The 19,034-nt window shown below is 41.1% G+C and overlaps 1 long non-coding RNA gene across 1 annotated transcript in view; it reads right to left on the bottom strand.

The window, feature by feature from the left end:
- Positions 1–5,964: 5,964 nt before the first annotated feature.
- Positions 5,965–19,034, bottom strand: part of LOC135795272 (uncharacterized) — a 134,160-nt gene continuing 121,090 nt past the window's right edge. Inside the window, exon 6 of the long non-coding RNA XR_010549056.1 lies at positions 5,965–6,779. This is a non-coding gene — a long non-coding RNA (uncharacterized lncRNA). The remainder of the gene's footprint in view (positions 6,780–19,034) is intronic.

Genomic DNA, 19,034 nt, shown 5'->3' on the forward strand with positions numbered 1-19,034 from the left:
TCATTCTTTCAGAAAAATAGTATAGTACATGTCTTATATTTAATTTATTAATTTATTATACAGCAAAATTAAAAAAAATATATATGTATAATCCATATTAAATATTTTACATAAACTTATTTAAATATACAGTTCTATTGTTTAAAAGTATTTAATGTAATATACATAAGTAATCCTTGTGTTTGTGTTTATGTTCATTTTTTAATGAAAGAAGCCAACAGTTTTGCCTTAATGTGGATGAAATTAACGTAATGTAAATTTTGGGTTATGTAGAATATCAAAGCAGGCTTTCGTTTACTGAATATAAGCAATAAAATGACAGATAGTTGCCATTAACAACATTCAACCCTGACAGTGCATTAGTGCAGTAACGAACAATGTGCACCTACATGACGTCACAGATATTTTGCACAAAAAGAATATGAAATAGTTTCTTAAAGACCAACTCATTTCATCTGTAAATATCAAGTGTTCACGTTCCTCACGTTAAATTAAAAATCAGTGCACTGCACAGTAGTTGATAACGCAAAAATGTTGTAATTAAGAAAAGCATTTCTAAGAAATGAAAATATGCGCGCACCTTTCGCGCATTGCTCGAATATTAGACGACGATAATTAATGGAAATTTAGTTTTAACCATTAATAACGCTTTTTGAATATTAAAAGTTCACACCATCGAGACATTAACTACGAACCGATTCCTGATTGATAGTGGTTCAGGCGGCGGGCAGGATAATAAATTGAGAAACAGTAAAAAACGAAGGCGATGCATGGAAATGTGTATATCGTGAATCGACGCTCGAAATCGTTGCCATCGCAGCCGCGGCGCACACACGCCGCACGGCGGCTGCATTTCAAACACCCCGCAGGTGTCGGAGCACCCCGTGGCCATTCTAATTAAAAATAGTGTCGCGTCCGGCCCGGACCAGACGAGATGAGAGCAGGAGAGCGAAACACGATCAAAGCGACCAAAACAAAACGTGTTTCTGCAAGGCAAGAAATCCACGACAATGATATCATTATATTAGCCAAACGAACGAACCTGCGCCGGCAAAACGAATTAAATCAGTAGCCACCGCCCCATTGCGCGCCGCCGCCGCCATTTATATTAAAATATTAATTTTGGCACCAGTTTAAATTAAAACTTTTGACCTAAGACCCCCGATGACATTATAATTTCCTTTCACAAAACCTGCACAAAGCCTAATACGTCGGTTGCCAGCGCCACGCGCTGATAGTACCTTAATTGCGTATAAGCAATTCACCCCTTTTTCTGCGTACGCGGTATTCCACGAGGGACGTAAAATAAAACCGAAAGAAAGATCCGTGCAATGCAAAAAGTAATAAACTCCAATTTCGATTCTGGTTGCCATTACGAATGCCATCGGCGCGAATAAGGGGTGATAAGTTATTAAGGGCGGATTGTACAACTCTAAACTCTGAATAATCGCTCACTAGAGCGTAGGCGGCAAAACAAAAAGCGGGCGCGCCTCCTCCATTTGGGTGGCAAAACCGCCGAAGATGGATTTCGCAATTCTGAAATGCAAATGAGCTGGAAAAGATCGCGCCCGCGAGTGTGCTGATGATGATGTCGGCCCGCTTACCGCCCGCCTCCTCTATCTGCGCCGCTGATGATGTTCGAGGCGGCGGCTCGAAGCGCGATGGATGCGGCCGCACAGCTGAATATTATTGCTGGCGTTAATTAATGATACTTAATTACTTCTCTGGCCAACTTAAGGCATCTAACTGGGAGCTAGGTAATTATAAAGGGACCGCCTAATAGCCACGGTAATTAGCGGTGAGAGAATTATTAATTACACACCCCGGCCTTGCAAAAGAATGAAAAACGAAAAAGGAGCACAAAATACCAGGACCTGCGTAAAACGAACGCACTATTCAAATTGCGTTCCAAAAACGTCCAAAAATTCCCTTCTACAAGAAACCAAACAATTTTAACTTTTGCTGGCTTTCTAAAAAATCTGTTCGTGACTTCCTGAGCGAAAATTACGGTTTATTAATAAACTAATGCTTAATATCCGCCTGGCGTTTGATGTTTTTGGCATCACGAACCCATTTTCCGGCACTTATCGTATCCAGTATCGAATTTGCAGGGCGGCAAAAAAAAACCGTTCCCACCGACGTCGAATGTCAAAACATGATCATCACAAATTGAATAATTTCGAGCGATCGAGAGCAGAAATTGATTCAAATAACACCGTGGTGGCGGCATCGGCGCACCGACAAAGCACAAAAAGATCACGAAAGCATCCGCAGCGAGAAAAAAAAACATAATGCATACCGACGGATGGCACACGCACCTCGTTTGCGGTCAGAATGGTGGTCGTCTGGTAGGTACTGGTGTTTTTGTCCACGCACACCTAGCTGATTGTCTCTGCTTATTATTTGTGAGAAATCAGTGGGCAGTTAGGAACGCGGCGCGTTAATATCGGTTATTCGGTTATAATATTTAATTAACCGAGCATCAACCCTGTAATTTGGCGCTAGCCCTAAGCGCATGGAGACTGCACGGAGTGCTTCTGCTTTAAGTCTAAAGTGTCTAAAGTCTAAACAATCACTTACGTTTAGTGGGTAATATTGAATATGAATAACAGTAGAAATTGAGGTGGTGGCATGATGAAACTTCACGTTTTAAGAAACTGGAATGTTAAGTAGCTACAATTTACAATTTGAACCCTTTTTAGCACAAGGTGCTTATTTCTCAACAATTGATTCATTGCCCTAGGATCTTATGTGGAAAATCACAAAAAACTAATCTCAAGTTTGGAATTTGCAAAAATGTAGCAAAAAAATCAAAGAAATATTAACTTTGATGTGTGTTTCCTCCTGCCTTTTAAACTTTAAGAATTTTGTTCGATAATTTTACAGTTAGTGAAATAAATTTCAATTAACAGTTTGTATCTTTCATAATTGTGTCATGACGTCACGAGATTTCCTGTGTTATTCATAAAGTCCACGATTCGCCACGATGTTATTCAAAATGTTGTGGTCGACGAGTTGTTACACAAATTCACCACTTATCGCATCTCCATATAAAGAAACAATAAACATCAGAAGCCCACAAAAAGGCCTTTGAAAACGACACCTCGGAATACAAGTAGTCGTCATGTCTATTATAGATTCCCTCGTTCACGACTTTATGCCCGCTTGAAATGAAAAGAATATAAAGTACGAACCGACCGGCAATGTCAATGAAATGAAATCTTCATTCATAAAATTATGTGCGCACAGTTTCCTTCCAGTTTCGTTCATGGACCATATAGTTTCAATCAAACGCCCGTGGTCGACGCGTGTACTAGGCAACGTAAAACAACATCAAACACAAGAACAAGTTGAACAACACACATGCATACGTAGTAGGTACAGGTTTGTTTAGGAATAAAATGAAAATCATGAATGAAAGACGAGAATCTGGTATTGTTTGTCCTGTGAACTGCAACTGATGTGATCAACATGATGAGTAAAGTGAGATGTGTTTCGAGTAGGCGACAAAAGTAGACGATTTTTATGAGAGATTTTTTTCGATTACCGAATTACGAATTCTAGTTCGCGCAGGTGTGCGATGGGTTGCTTGTACGTGTAGAGCAGTAGTTTTACTAGAGCGATGCACGATGTCGATAACGATAAGAGATGAGTACGAGTTCCGTCCGTGACAGCGGACGCATGTGTGAGAATGCGTGGGTGGGTTTCGGATGCGAAGATAAAAGCTCGTGTTTCGTGTCGTCCTATCGCCGGGACAATCTTCAACGTTTGCATTATTCATATTGTCACAGATTGTTTCGTTATTGACACTAAAAGCACTTCGGAAAATTTTTTACGTTTATGAATTAATTTAATATTTCTCACAATCTTTCTCAATCTCCGAAACAAATCTTATATTTAATTGATTAAAATCTCTTGTTGAACGCAAGCACACGTTAAAATAAACAATTAATTAACGCTTAACAAGGAGGTGTGTCAATAATCATAAGTATCGATGAAACGTTCAATTTACATCCCACATATTTACGTTTTCATCTTGAAATCATTTTCAGCTTGTGCAAACTCGGGATTCAAGCATGCACGAATCGTGTGTTCTTCGACCACCTTTGACCTCGCCCAGCGACTCCGCGCACGCTAATAATAATGCGTTGCGAATTAATTAATAATTAAACATCGGCTCGCCTGAACCGCACGGAGCCGTGGCGCCCGATTGCTTTTCGCAAGTTCATAAATTATCATAAAGAGCACACCTATGTTGGTGGTCAGCGACTTCTTTCCGATTGCATGCAGCGACGCTGCACGTTGGAATTCAAAAATTCCAACAGTGAGATGCAAGAAATAAAAAAAGATACGCATCAAACAAATTCATTGCCATATGCTGCATCATACTATAAAAAATTAGATTAAAAAACAATTTATTAAACCAAATCAACCAAAAGTTGAGTGTCGCATTTCGATTGTCAATTGAATTGATCGCTATGCGGCTATTAAAAACTGGTTAATGAATTAGCGCGTCGTCAGTAATTACAATAAATTATTTTGTTGTTTATGCCTTTTAGACGAAATGCCTTGGAACGAATGGGCATAAATCGCACTTATAAAAATCACGCGTGAACACATATATGCCCTGTGAGTCTCGCGCATGTTTTATTTCGTTTTTACGCGTTGTGTTGTTGCGTTAAGAGAAACCGCAATTAATGTCATGGCATGGCAGGCGCTGGCTGCGCGCCGAGGGTAGGCTTCACCTCGTCAATTCGCTAAATATTAAACACTAATAAGTGTTTAAGTATCCTAGAATGAATATTCATATTCACATTTTATTCTTAATTTATTTCCGTCGCCGTATACAAAATACTGAGGCTTGAAGGATTTGTAAAATTCACATACAAATATTTTCTTTGAAAAAATTAAAAATTTTTCAACTAAACTTATACCGGAACTCAAAGCATCATTTTCAACACGCAAATTTGCATCATACCTACTTATAATCTCAATGCGGATATATTATAATCTCCTATGTAATCTACAAACAAAAAAACATATAAAAACATAAAACACTCAGTAGATGACGATGTAAATTCTGACCGAATATCGCAGGATGGATTTCGAGATTTATTAATTCTACCCTCCCAGTTTAACGCCGATTTGCCAGCGACGTCCGCGCCGCCTGGCATGATGTACGAGTATGTGCGACGCGCGCGTGTGTTTAAGCGTTCGTGTGCTGTTGTTCGGTAATAAATTGAGTCCTAATTTAATGGACAAGTCATCGTCCGGTAATTTACGGCCGCGTTGTACCCTTTTTTCATCAACATCGTCGTCGAAGGTACCAACGCGCCGTGCCGCGCGCTGCCATCGCAGCCATCGACCGAACGCGAATGAGCGAAGAAAAAATATGTCAGTGGTTGTGTCGTGAAGCGCGAAACTCGCGGGTCGCGGGTTGTAAAACATAAGTAGCCATTAGCCAAAAACGATGACGAACCGTGAGGCGATGCTCGCTTACCTGCATCCAAAGTAATATCCAACGTCGGACGGATGAGATTTACGCGTCGTTTAATAATCATCCAGTATACGACGACATCAATCAATATAATCTAAATTCACTTAGGATTACATCTATAATATAAAAATGAAACGCAAAATCTGTTGGTAAGCGCATAACTCAACAACGCCTAGATCAATTTGGCCAATTATTTTTTTTAAATGTTCTTTAAAGTCCAAGGATGGTTTTAACGGAGAGAAAAATTTAAATAATTTTCGGGAAAACACTAAAGACAGCCCTTTTCTATAGGATAAAAGTTGGCATTGAGATTTAATCATAGTTATAGTTAAATAGTTGAATCCGAGATGGGGCGCTGAAGTGCATTATTAGCAATTCTTTATAATATACAATTAATTTGTTTAAAATAAAATTGCAAATCTTATAGATAGAATTGACATATAGTCATTATGTCAAGAACAAGAGAGTAAAAACGAATTACATTTTATTAAACACTACCGGGACGAAGTCGCAGGCAAAAGCTTGTTAGTTTCATAAAAATTTGAGTTTGCTAATTTTTACATAGCTAAAATGCAGTAAAAAACTTAAATTACTAGAAATTTGTATAACATTTTGTCTAGGTAACAATTTTAAGGTTTTGCTAGTAACAAATTCTTCCATATCACAATAAAAAGATACCTTCTTATAAGGATACCTAAATTAAACTATATTTAGTGACTAATAGCCAAATCAATGTAAAATATTTTTAGGACGACAGAAGTCAGGTTACATCGATCATATCCAGTATCTGAAGTTGAATCTCCGCATCTCACGTGCATTTTCTCACAATTTCTTCACGGTACCTCCACTTAAATCCACACCGTGTTGGCTGGCATGTCAAACATGTAGCTCCTCATTCATATTTGGGCCACATTAATAACACATTTTAAAGTGGACAAAACCCCATTATTACCGCACGCGATCTCCTCTACTAATGGAGTACACACGCTTTTCTACTATACATATACACAGATTCCAAATAGTCATGCGTCGTGCTTTCTTCCTTTTTATTCTTTTTTTGTTGCATCCAATCTTTTTTGTTATTTTTCATGGGTATAGGTAAGGTGGGACAGACCTCCTTCAAATGTATAGAATGTGTTATTAGTTTAAAGGGATGATTATGAACGACAAATTTTATTCACACCGCCACCGCCGTTACGTTGCAATCATAGTCTTCAATTGTTTTCTCTCGAATCCTCCAACGGATCTTGGTGTAAACTGCCACTTAAAGCTGCGAATAAATCTGAAAGCAAAAAATAGGTATATTATTAGATTTGAGAGCGTAAAACGGTTGTTATTGTAATATTAATAAGAGATGTAACCTTGCGACTTCAATGTCATTTTGGTGATGTTATAAATAAGTCTGTATGTCTGGTTATGAAGATGATTTTTCGACTTTCTAAACACCAGCAGCAATGTAATACTTATATAAAAACACAGTGCATTGTAATTTAATCTCCATCATTTTTTCAAAAAATTACAATAACAATAATATTTATCGAACGTCGCTTTCTGCGTAAGACACACACGTAAGGCCTTCTTGGACACAAAAGTATAATCAACCCTTACAATACCCTTTTGCATCGCGGTGCTCAAATTTGCCATCTGCGCTCTTATTATTTTCATTCCGTGCAAGTAATACCGGAGCCCGATACGCAAAATTTCGATCGCCTGGTACGATTCAAAAGAAGTCGTTTTCTTCTCGCCGCTCACGTACGCAACATAGTTGTAAAACACAGAATAATAATAGGCATTACTGCGCACAAAGTTGGCGTTTATACAAGGCGTGCATTATTTTGTCTCAAAACTTTTGTGCGTGTTTTATTTTCTTTCATCTTCGCAGGCGCTCGACGTATCTCTGCTAATTCGAACTCAGCGACGAATTGCGCATTCTTTCGTCGACGTGGCCAAAGTCGTGATGCACAAAAATTATTGGAGCGGTGGAGTGTTGATAGATCTCGGCGAAATTTGCTAAAGTGCGGTGTCGTGCGCGCCTGACTCAAATTTTGCATTCTTTGTACTTACGTACAAAATCCCGAATGCAATTATCTTCTCGGAATGTATGCGTAAAATGCGTTCCAGTGAAAACAGCAACAAACAATAGCCCCGCATTATTTCCTGCCAAAATACCGCCGAAATCGTGATATCGTAAATTGATTGTCTCTTGCGGCTTTCACATGTAAGACATTTCGAGCTTCAATCGTGATTTAACACACACGGCACAAAACTTCCGAGGTAATGGCTTGCAAAGTAGAAAATTAAATGCTTGATTTGCATGTCACGCGTGGAGATCGAGAGATTCGAGAAAAACAAAAACTGGTCGAGTGGTCAGTACCCGCTAGCTTCAAAATGCTTCGCGGTGCGCGGAACTTCTTGTGCAAGCCAGAGCTCTCCGCGAGATGGGAACATGCAATCATGCATGTTATGTCGACTTCTTGTTGCGGTAGCCGTTGCACCCCGCTGATCTGACAAATGTGCTCAGCGATATCTTAAGTCTGGCGAGGTTTTGACCAGTTTTACTCATGTCTCTACTCGCGTTCGCCTCAATCTTTCACTTTCACAGTGCGACATTAGGTGTTTGCTGGCCAAACAAATGAGATGCCGTGTAACGTGGTAGCATCGGAACAAATTCCTGAATCTAAGCTTCCAACCGGGCATATATCATCTGACAGCGAGGATATATGCTTGCTGCGAAACATAATAAAAACCTAAGGATTTGAAAACATTAGACTATGCCACATACCAGAATTTTCATGCTAAAATTTACCATTACGCACTCACTGAACATAGATATATGTAATTTCTACTTAACTATTAATTGCTTTAAGCATTTGCATAGTTAACATTTTTGCAGTAATTTAACGATTTCGTCATTATCTTTACGAGCCCCGCTCCATATGCACACGAAATTATCCAAAGCTAAAATTTCAACCGCATAATTTCCAGCCAAGTGTTACATCCTCACGTTTGTGATAATTAATCAACTAATTATGAAAATAAGCGGGGCCCAGCGAAGAAATAACTCGCGGCTCGTGCTCCTAATTGACGCTTTCGGCATGCCGTCGTCCATCGCGTCGCGTTTAGTATATGTATTTAGTTGCGTTCCGGCCGTTTGGAGTGTTTCGATGCCCGTATGTTGTGCGGACGGCCATTCCTAACCGCGAACCGATTACCTGGAGGCACAATCGCCGGCTGACACATTTTAACTGTCGTTTTTTTTAAACGCACACACCTCATACGCGGAGCAGGCGTGCACTGCAATTATCGTGTATATTTATTAATTTCAATTACGAGCATTAAATTGTTTCAAAGTTGGAAGAAATGTAACAAATTAAGCGTAATTTGTTAATTACTTCCTATCCGCAAACATCTACAAAAAAAAATTAAAAATTCCTAAGAAATGAAACGGAAATATCAAGTTGATAATAATTGTAACATTTTATACCATAGCATTCGATATAAAAATTATATTGATATATTTAGTATTCGAAACATGTTCGAAACGGTCTCGATGTTTTCTGCGTATCATTGATTGATCATGTGTATCGGAGAGATTATTAAAATCGAGTTCTGAGTCGAAGATTTATACCTTTCCGAACGGAGCGACGCGCGGCGCGTTTCCCAAGACAAAAGCGTCGCGGCAACACAACCACAGCAACAACTATTTATAGCAATGTTGTAACGTCGCAAACGGCGAGCGACTTTCTGCTGAATCACACTCTAATGACGGCCGCCCTCGAACCGACAAAGAAGTCTTAACACCCGAAGATCACACCGAAGCTCACGAAGTTCCACGTACCGTCCGTCCGCGGCAGCTTACGATCTTATGGAAGGCGAGAAAAATAAACTAAAATACAATATCACTGTGCGAGCGAAGACTTTTAACGCGATAATAACAAGCGCGCAGTGCGAGGAGTGGAAACGAAGTTAATATTCTGCTAGGCTATCAAAAATGATGGATAATGTTTTTGGCAAGCATGGCGTAAATAGTGAAAAACAAAATAACAATTAAGAACCGCCGCATGTCCGCTGGGAATGATCTAAGAAATATAAAAACGACCGTTGAAATGTTAAAAACTTTGAAGTGTCATGCTTCAGTGGGCTTTGGACGACTTGTTTAACTCGACTATTGACCGCTACAAAACGTCCGACTGCCGGCGTTCACACCTTTGATCCTATTGTTTTCAATTATCGATGCAAGCTGAAAACTAAAGAAGAAATAGTCCGCGCGGACGTGTACGGGTAATTTAAGACACAATATAGTAATCAGGTGTTGATGCAAATACGCCTTCGAAGCGGATTTAATATGTGCGAAGCAGGAAAGTGCTACATATATAAAATACCTATATATAACAGCAAAGAACTAATTAATTACTGTGATTAATCAGAAAACTTGGCGTAATTAGAAAGTTTCTCTTCGCGTCGGCGTCGGCGAGGACGACGTCACGACGAAGGCGGCTCTAGCGCTCCTCATGCTAAATTAAAATGGCGCTTTTAACTTTTAAACGCTGAAGCCAGTATCCGAACACAACAGCAGTGCGCTAGAAGTATAAAATCGAAATCAGTTCAGTATTACACCAAAAAGAAGCGGTAGAAAATCATTTACTGATTGTAGTAATTATTTGCCGATTCTAGGCCATTTGCTTAACTGTAGAAATAAAAAAAATAACAAATGGTTGAATGAATTTATTGCTAAATGCGGCTCTGTTTAATTGAAACGAGAAGCTAAACAGGCGAAAGAAGCACGGGATCAATCCCAAAGAGTTGGGTGCAAAGGACTAACGAAAACACGACGGAAACGAGTATCGCAGTGAAGCGCGGCGCAGCCGAGCAAGACCAGCCAAGGCGAAGGATAAAAGCTGCGGATTTTCTTTCCGCGTTTTACGCAAACGCGCCCCGGGCGCGAGGTCGCGAAACTTTAATATTAAATATTCGCGAGACAAAAGAATGCGCCTCGACGTCGTCGCATTTAAATTAATTATCAATCAAAATTTCAATGAGAACGAATACAAAGTACCGTGACGTTCTGTGCAAACTTTGCCAACCCCCCTTAGCATAGAGTAATTCAATTCTTACATTTTTCAGAACAAAAAATTTGCTGTAATTTTAACACAATGTTCTCGGTTATTTACCGTTTTTTTAATATTTGAGTTATAGATTAACCAGTTTGATGAATTTTCAACCCCTGGAAAAGTTTCGTAAACTATTTGTACGTTATCAAGTGGCTTAAAGATTGGCAAGCCGCAAAGGCGGGTGGATGCTGTCCGCAAGGCCGTAAATCTGCAGACACCGACCCGGGCATTAGGAATCCGCAATATTAAGCGCCCGAATGAGGAATGAATAAAATCAATTGCAATTGCTCCCGATCGTCCCGGGTCGTGGTGGTCGTATGGCTGGGATATTAAGGACCACATGTCACTGTGTTTTAGTACTTTTTTAAGTACCAGCTCCACATCGTATGCTCGCGTCCCTCGGGCCTGCACGACCACGACCGCGACGACGACGAGAAGAGGATTTATCGTTTTAATTTTCTCCGTTTCGCAATTTCTCTCTTTCTACGCCGCGCCCTCCTCTTTTTTAGGTTATCTCTCAGTCTTACTTGGTCCTATACTTTTTATATTCATCCTTCAAACAGAACGGAAAAGCCGCAGCTCGACGCAACTAACTAATTTACGTTTTATTCCGGTTCCCTTCATCCGCTTCACGTCGCATTGTGTAATTATTTCCGTAATTAGGAGCGAAATTAATTTACACCGAGGCTCAAAGATATGGTAGTCAAGAGGCAAAACTGATCAGCGCATAAAATGGACTGCACCTTGGTATTATACAAGTTTTAAGTGAATGTAAATCCTAGTTTTTCATTCACACTCACTGTTTTGGTGCTATTACACCTTATAGTTATGCAGTTGCTACTGCGGGTCTTCTGTGGGCTTGTCGCGTTTGTTGCGGTTTGTTGCGTCGCCTTAACCGGTGTACTACTGCAGCCTGCAAGAGTAATTGTGGAGTAGGTGAAAGTAGGGAGGATGGTCGACAACAAGGGTAATCTCAATGATTACATGTTACATTGTGTCGCGCTTTGATCACCGGCTTCGTGTTTTTTACTCCGGGGAATTGTCATTGTTTCCGCCGCGTCGCGTCGCGCCCGGGAAGATGAAGCCTTGCGGCTGGAGCAGGAACCTGAAGCGTACCACAATCGCTCTTCAAGTGCCTTAGACAGAATCGAATGCATGTCTTCCAGTGCGAACAAACACGTTTATCAATCAGGGCATTTACCTAAGTAAAGTAATAAATGTTTACTTTTATTATAGGTAGTATACTTCAATAAAACACAAAAATGTAATATTTATTTGTAGTGAAATTTTCACAGAAGCATTCGGACCATCATAATATAAGCGATCATCAGTCCAGCTCCTGAATGGATTATATGAATATGCCGTGTTGTATAATGTTGGCGTGTGCGTAGAAAATATGCCCGCGCAGCCAGGAACATTCGTCGTCCTCGCGCCAACAGGAATTAAGATTTCCTGCAACCATTAATATTTCCCGTCACGCCATGAATAAGATGACAAATGTACTTTATTTTATGATTTACATACTCGCGTCGTGTTCCAACGCCTCGTTTTTCTTTTTTATTTCGTTTTGCTTCTTGTATTTCATTTGCATCTATTTTTTCACAAATATTACTTAAAAACTATATAAAAAAATCTTTTAAACAATTGTATATTAGGATAATATACCTACCTAGAAACAAATATATCGATATTTTCGGATACAATAGACAAAAAATCATCACTACTTATAGTGAGCACTTTCGACCCACACGAGTACATAGTGTACACAGAGTACACACACTTGAAATAGTGCGTGCGCATATTAACAGCCACAGGAAGGGTACGCGCGTATTGTGGATGCAAATGTGGTTCCTGCTCTCTTGGCTTCGAGTATTATGCATGTTATTATGTTTTGAGTGCTTTTAGAAATATGTTATATGTTATATTACGGGCGCGCTTTATCCGATCGCTCACCCCTCGAACCCTTTCATCGCGACCGCGGCCTAACGAGTTGTAGTGGCGCGTTTGCGATTTCGCATAAAGTATCGCCGTGCGTGGAGGCCGCTAATGAACCGTCGTTCTGCCCGCTCGTTAGCTGTCGGCCTGCCAATGCGTGCGATGGCCGCGTTTGTTAATGCCAGGAACATGTAGTCAAACTCTGATTAAATATTGGGGATTGAAGCCAATACAGTTCAAAAATATCAAATTTAATAAACAAATCAGTGTTTATCATCATTATCACTACATTATATCATGAAAATATATAGATAACATAAATACATAAATTGAAAAGCAAAAATTGAAATTGAGACAGCTTAAGAATTTTACAGTTTTTAATTTTGATTATTATAACTCCAATTAAAATTAATAAAATTGTATTTGCGGTAAGAAAATAGGTGTAGATTCAAGATTCCAGTAACATTCCAGAAAATAAAAAAAATTCAACATGAAGCTACTAATATCAGTAAGATGATACTGTATGTCCCTTCGCCGTGAATATATGTTTCATTCCATGTTTCATCTATTAAGAGTTTGTTTAATATTTAAGTGTCCAGTAAACATACAGCTTGTTTTCTGAGACTTATAAATCCATTACGTCGCTTCAACTCAAACTAGATGGTTAAATACGAAAATTTGCTTACAAAAACGTGCGGTATGCGAAGTGTGTAAGGCGAGTAATCGAGAAGTCAAAACAGGTAGCCCGAGCATTATCTGGCGGTTGCATCTCGCGGCGCGCTTAATTTATGATACGTACTGTTAAATATTTGTCACAGTCGCCTCGCTGGCTGTGTCTTATATGTTCCAGCGGACACCGATCCAGCCACTGTTTTACACCGCGATCCATGGGTGGTGCGAGCCGCGCCGAATCCGGCTCACGACCGCCACACGAAGCGGCGTAAATAACGCCGCGACACCCGGTTATTTCTCATCTCGCGTACGCCACGACACGGGAAATGTTTAATGAAATTTATCCGAACTTGGTTTCGATAAATGATCGCAACGCGTTGGATCACACACGTGACGCGCGCTCGCGTGGTGGATCAGGTCGTCGCATGGTATGAAAATAAAAACATAATTACACTGTGAGAACGCGCGAGAGACGTGGAGGAAATTATTAAGCCGAACGAATCGATAATTTTTCGAAATTTCGATCGGCATCAATGCGCGACGTCGCGCTGACTTTGGTATTTCACAGTTAGCCAAAGTTGCTGCTGTAAAACAGACAGACAGCAGTGAAGCTGATTAGTAGGCTATTCAAATTTTTACTATTTGTAGGTTATGTTACGATAGGCAACAACATCAGCAAAATATGATTTGTTGCTGCAAATAACAATTCGAAGAATTGAAAATGCATTTACATTTTTTGTATCAATATTTCACGTTGATTAAATTGTGGGTTGGAGGGTGGTGTGAGCGTGCGTGCGTCGGAGGCGAATATTTGTTCGTGCCGAGGGTGAAACCTCAAGTGGGATGTCAATCAGCAACGGTGTACACACGAAGGGTGAGAGGCCTTTGCATCGGCTTTGCACTCCAGCCGAGATTCGCCGGCTCCCGGACGGCAAAGCGCCATATATATTCCGGGAAAAGCCAGCGCCGGAGTCGTAGTCGGAGTCGAGATTACGGGGCTGCTAATAATTCACTAGGGGTAGGTTGGCCGCATTGTTCGGTAGCCAGTGGGTTTAATTGGAACCGCGGATCAGCCGAAGCTAAAAAGAGGATGTCATTTCACGAAGCCCGCAACTACGAAATGAAACCGACGAGCGCCCCCAACGGGCGGCTCTCTCCCGGTCGGTCGGTCGGTCGACGGGTCGGCGGCTTGGCTTTGGCACTTTCGCCTCTCGTTTCTCGGGGTGGGCGCGGGTGCGCCGGTGGTAATTGATTATACTCTCCCACTCGTTTTCGCATCCAAGCCGTGCCACCGCAGTTATCGGCGCCGGTGACCACAAAGTGAATGATGCACACCGAGTGTATTCCCATTTTTTTCCACTCCAAGTGCTGATTATCCGTATTATGTGTCGCAATGTTATTAATTTGTTTATCCGGCGTGCAGAGGACGCGCTTTAATCATCGGGAAATCGTGAGTTTGGCGGCTGCGGGAATAAAGCGATTCAAGCAAATGTAGAAAGGTACCAACAGCGCGGCTAGATGATTCAAATTCGAATGCAGTTGTATTCTTTCGGCGGCGAGTAAGCGAGGAGTAAGTTTCGTCCCGTTAGCTCTTGCAGAGCGTTCGTTAATTAAATCTTGGATGCGCGGCCGCTCAAATGTGAGCCAACAATGTGCACGGGCGCTTTAAATGTTGCTCCTAGTCGTGGATGTCAATCAAAACGCTTGTGCCTCGGGGCACGTGATTCTTAATAACCACGTATTTCAATTTAATTAAATCTTCAATGATGTTTCATACTTCACGAAATAAAATGTTACGCCATTGTTATTTTCAATTTAAATTTAAATACGAATTAAAAGTCGAAATGGAAAATATTAGCGATAAACAAAATCCTCTTGAAAATATTCTAGAGTCTCTAGAGCAATAATATTGCAGCAAATTTCACACCAATTATAGTGAATTTCACAATCCAATGTGTACCTATCATTTCTATAGACACTTCACGATATGTACCTAAATAGAATTTTATGTCCAGTCAAGAATGGTTACTGCGATGTTGGGAAGGTAGCTTTAAAATGCTGCAGGTTGTATGATAGAAGAGTAAAAAATTCAAATATCGCGAATTACTGAAAATCGATTGGTGAAAATTTGATTGGCACTTTGCAGCTCCCGATTTGATCCATATTTGTCTTGAAGCAAAGAAAAAATAAGCAACTAAACGAAAAGCGTCTATATAAAACTAGTAGATGGCACTCTCCCCCCTGGAAGGCGAGTCCTGCCTATCGCAGAATCGCAAATCCAACTGGCAAGTCCCTCGGCTGCAAAAACGTATCGTCGCGAGCAGCGGGCACGCGGCGCGCGCTCCCGACCGGGAGCAAGCGCGGCGCAGAGCGTGTGCGTTGTGTGTGCGCGTCGCGACGTTGGGGCTCTCTTGTTTTAGCTCATTGGGCGCCAACCGGATGCCCGGCCAGCGCTACACAATCGATACTAGACCCCGCAACCAATCCCCGCTCCTACTACGCGCCTGCCTTCTTTTGTCTTAGCCGAGAACAATGGTGGAGCAATCGTTTTGTTTTTCTCGTGCGCACTCTTCGTTCGCTTCCTCTCGGCCACTTTACCTAATATTCTCTGCGGCAAGAATATTGAAATAATAAAATCGACGAGAAATAGCGCGTTTATGCAACCTAATTTATTGAATGGCTGAAGATTATTTTCCGATAACTCTTTGTAATAATGTTTACACCGTGAATATGTTATTCAATTTAGAATTTTCTACCACTAAAACATAGACGATGAAATGTGAGATTGTCAAATGCATTAAAACAATAATATTATTTTCGGTAAAATCATTTAAAATTTATCATGCTAACCTAATTAACCCACAACAGATTATTGGTAACCAGAGAATAAAGTGTAAAACACGTGAATCCACCGGTCATGCGTCCGCGTCAACATTTCGAGAACAAACGCATGCGAACGATGTGCTTAGATACGTTTAAAGGATAATGCACAAAAGGCGCTCTCGTACGCCGGAGATACAAAGGAGCGTTCGGTTTGCGGTGTCATTCTCAGCCGCGTCTTGCGCGAAAAGAGGAGCGTGTAACTTACAGTCGCCATCGCGAATGCGAAACGAGCCCCCATTGTGGCGGCGGCATTGCGCCACAACTGTATTCGGCATGTGCGCATACGTTTCGATCCGTTATTATCTTCGGCGTCATCTGTTGCGAACTTGATTCGATGATGGAAATTGCATTTAACGAGACGCACCGTTTAACCGCGCATCACAACGCTCAAGCAACATGATAAAAATTCCTGCTGCACATGAAACAAAACGAGAAAATATTTAGCGACGACGACGACGACGACGTGTGTTCTGTTCATCATGCACGCCGACTAGATTACTTTCTTTTCACTTGTTCGTTTTGTTATCGAAACGAAGCGTTAAATTGACGCGGACACTCTGAATGAAAATGTGCGTGTTCCAATTCGTATAAGGCAATCCATGCCCGCCTCGGACGAATTAAGTTGTCAACGCGCTCGTTTAAAATGGATTATTGCGCGTGCCGAAACAAAAATCTAAATTGACGCGTGCGATTGGTGGTTGTCTTGTCTGCCAGTCGGTGAAGAGAGTCGTCGCTTGAATGGAAGTGAAAATTACTTTTACTTTCGACGCCGAAGGGCGCCGCGCGTGCATCGATTCGCGATTCTTATCAAATTTCCTTGTTACCCGGGCACTTGTAGAAGCGGCGCGTCGTAAGGAGCCGGCAGGCGCCTCGTGGAAAACGTAAAGTTCATTGTCGATTGTGCTCCAATATAACCTAACAGGCCGGAGTGTTATCAGCGATCTCCAATAAATACCTACACCCTCCGCCGGCACAATATTGAACATTTTTGCACGCTTGACAATAATCAAAGGACAAACAATGGCGTCGACTGCGATCGGTCGCGGCTGCGGCGTATGGTACGTTTGCATTATGTTTTATGTTTTTTGTCATCGCTGCAAGCGGAGAGGACCTGTTGATGGTCCTTTTGTTCAATTCACGAGTGATGTTTACCGATTTTTCAATTAGTGTTGTGATAACAAACTCGAATCGATTGTATAAAATGTTCTTACGCTAATATAATACAACTTGCAGTAACAATCACCTTAAAAAAATGAAAATTTGCTCTTCCTACTCAATAATTTTAAGACACTTTCAAAATTGTAAAAATAATAGAGTTGTTTTCAAAATTTGCTGGTTCTAAGCGATTACTATTTTCAAAAAATATATTAATACCACAATTTGTAGGACGATCCTCGGATGGTTAGTAAAAGTTGCCGTGTGAGATGGTGCGAGAGGTGTAAGCAAGTCTCGTCCTTCTGTCAGTATGACTCGACGCTTTAGCGCGGTCTCGGTGCGCCCGTCGTTTCGCCGTCAATTAAAATACGAAATGGTAGAAGAAGTAATAATAAAAAAACATAACTAATGTTTCATCCAGCACGGTCTACCGTGGTGTGGAGCAGCCAGCTGTTGTGCAGCGCGGTGCACACACACATCGCCATCGTCATCGCGGGCGCGCTGAAGGAACATGCCGAACCGATGGACTGATAGATGGATGATACGCTCTTCTTCTTGTTCTTCTTATCGAACACCTATATGCGCCGCGCATTACGAAGGTGTTTCGAGTGCCCCCGACTTATATGCATCAGGTGATGGCGTCTCACGCACATGTCATCCACACGTCGGGCGGCACCACCCCTTTCGATTGTTGTTAATTAATCGTCTATAATTATGCGTTAATTGGTAGACAAAGCGTTTCTGAACGAGTGTTGAAAATTTGACTCGGCATCGATCTTAATTAACTTCGGCCGAGAAAAAAAACCAAGCAATCAACACGAATCAATTAAAAATTTATTTAATGAGCTTGGTGATTTTTTCTGCCAAAATTGGCATTGAAATTCCAATTCAATGTGAAGGTATTTTAACAATATTTTACGTTGGAAAAAAATGTACTTTTAGGTATACACAATTATAACCAATTCTGTAAAAGTGATATTGAAGGGTGGAGTTTGAGCAATTTTCTGATAAAGTGGCTGTATGCCGCAGACGTGCCTCGAGTGTGTGGCGGCGAGCGACGGTTTGGTTTTTCGAGTAGTTTTCGATTTCCACACGCCGTACGCACGCCTGCATACATGTTCTTATGCTTTCGCTTTTATTCCCGAGCCTTTGCAGCGTGCACTTCACAGCCAACCCCCAACGCAATAATAATGTTCACTTATACGCCAACATCATATATTGATGCATATGCATGTGTCATATTAACATAACCTCACAATGCTTACTATAACCTATTTTGGCAGTAAATTTCGTACTATTGTTTTCATCTCAAAAAACAATGAAATCTAAGTCTTCTACTGTTCTCAGCGCTTTTGTTGTATTTTTTCTCTCTAAAATATACACACTCCCGGTAGTCCAGCCATTGCTCTAGTACACTCCGCAATGTAAGTAAATATGAGTTAATTTGAGTACTGAATGGATTTCCGGCCGTCCGTCACTACCTCTGGCTGCGTTATTTTTTTCGAGCAGCTCACATATGTGTGCGCGCACGTTTCGAACTTTTGTGGAATCATGTGTACCTACCTTGGCCCAACGTAAATCCGCCGCGCCGCACACGGATGTCAGTCAGGAACACGTCAGTTACGCATCTGTGATATAATTGTTAAGCGTCAGGCACAAGACCGTTTGCCATCCAATATTATAAACACGGCGTATGCAAGCCATGCATGTGTGGAGAGCTGCGTTATGACACTGCATCGGCATGCAACAATGGTCGTAACACCGCCAACAACAACGAAACA

Source organism: Atheta coriaria, unplaced genomic scaffold (assembly GCF_025399875.1).
Source record: "Atheta coriaria isolate IRGN ID8LTWV9N9 unplaced genomic scaffold, Caltech_Dcor_3.1 hic_scaffold_7_pilon, whole genome shotgun sequence".
In the NCBI taxonomy this organism is placed as follows: Eukaryota; Metazoa; Arthropoda; class Insecta; order Coleoptera; family Staphylinidae; genus Dalotia; species Dalotia coriaria.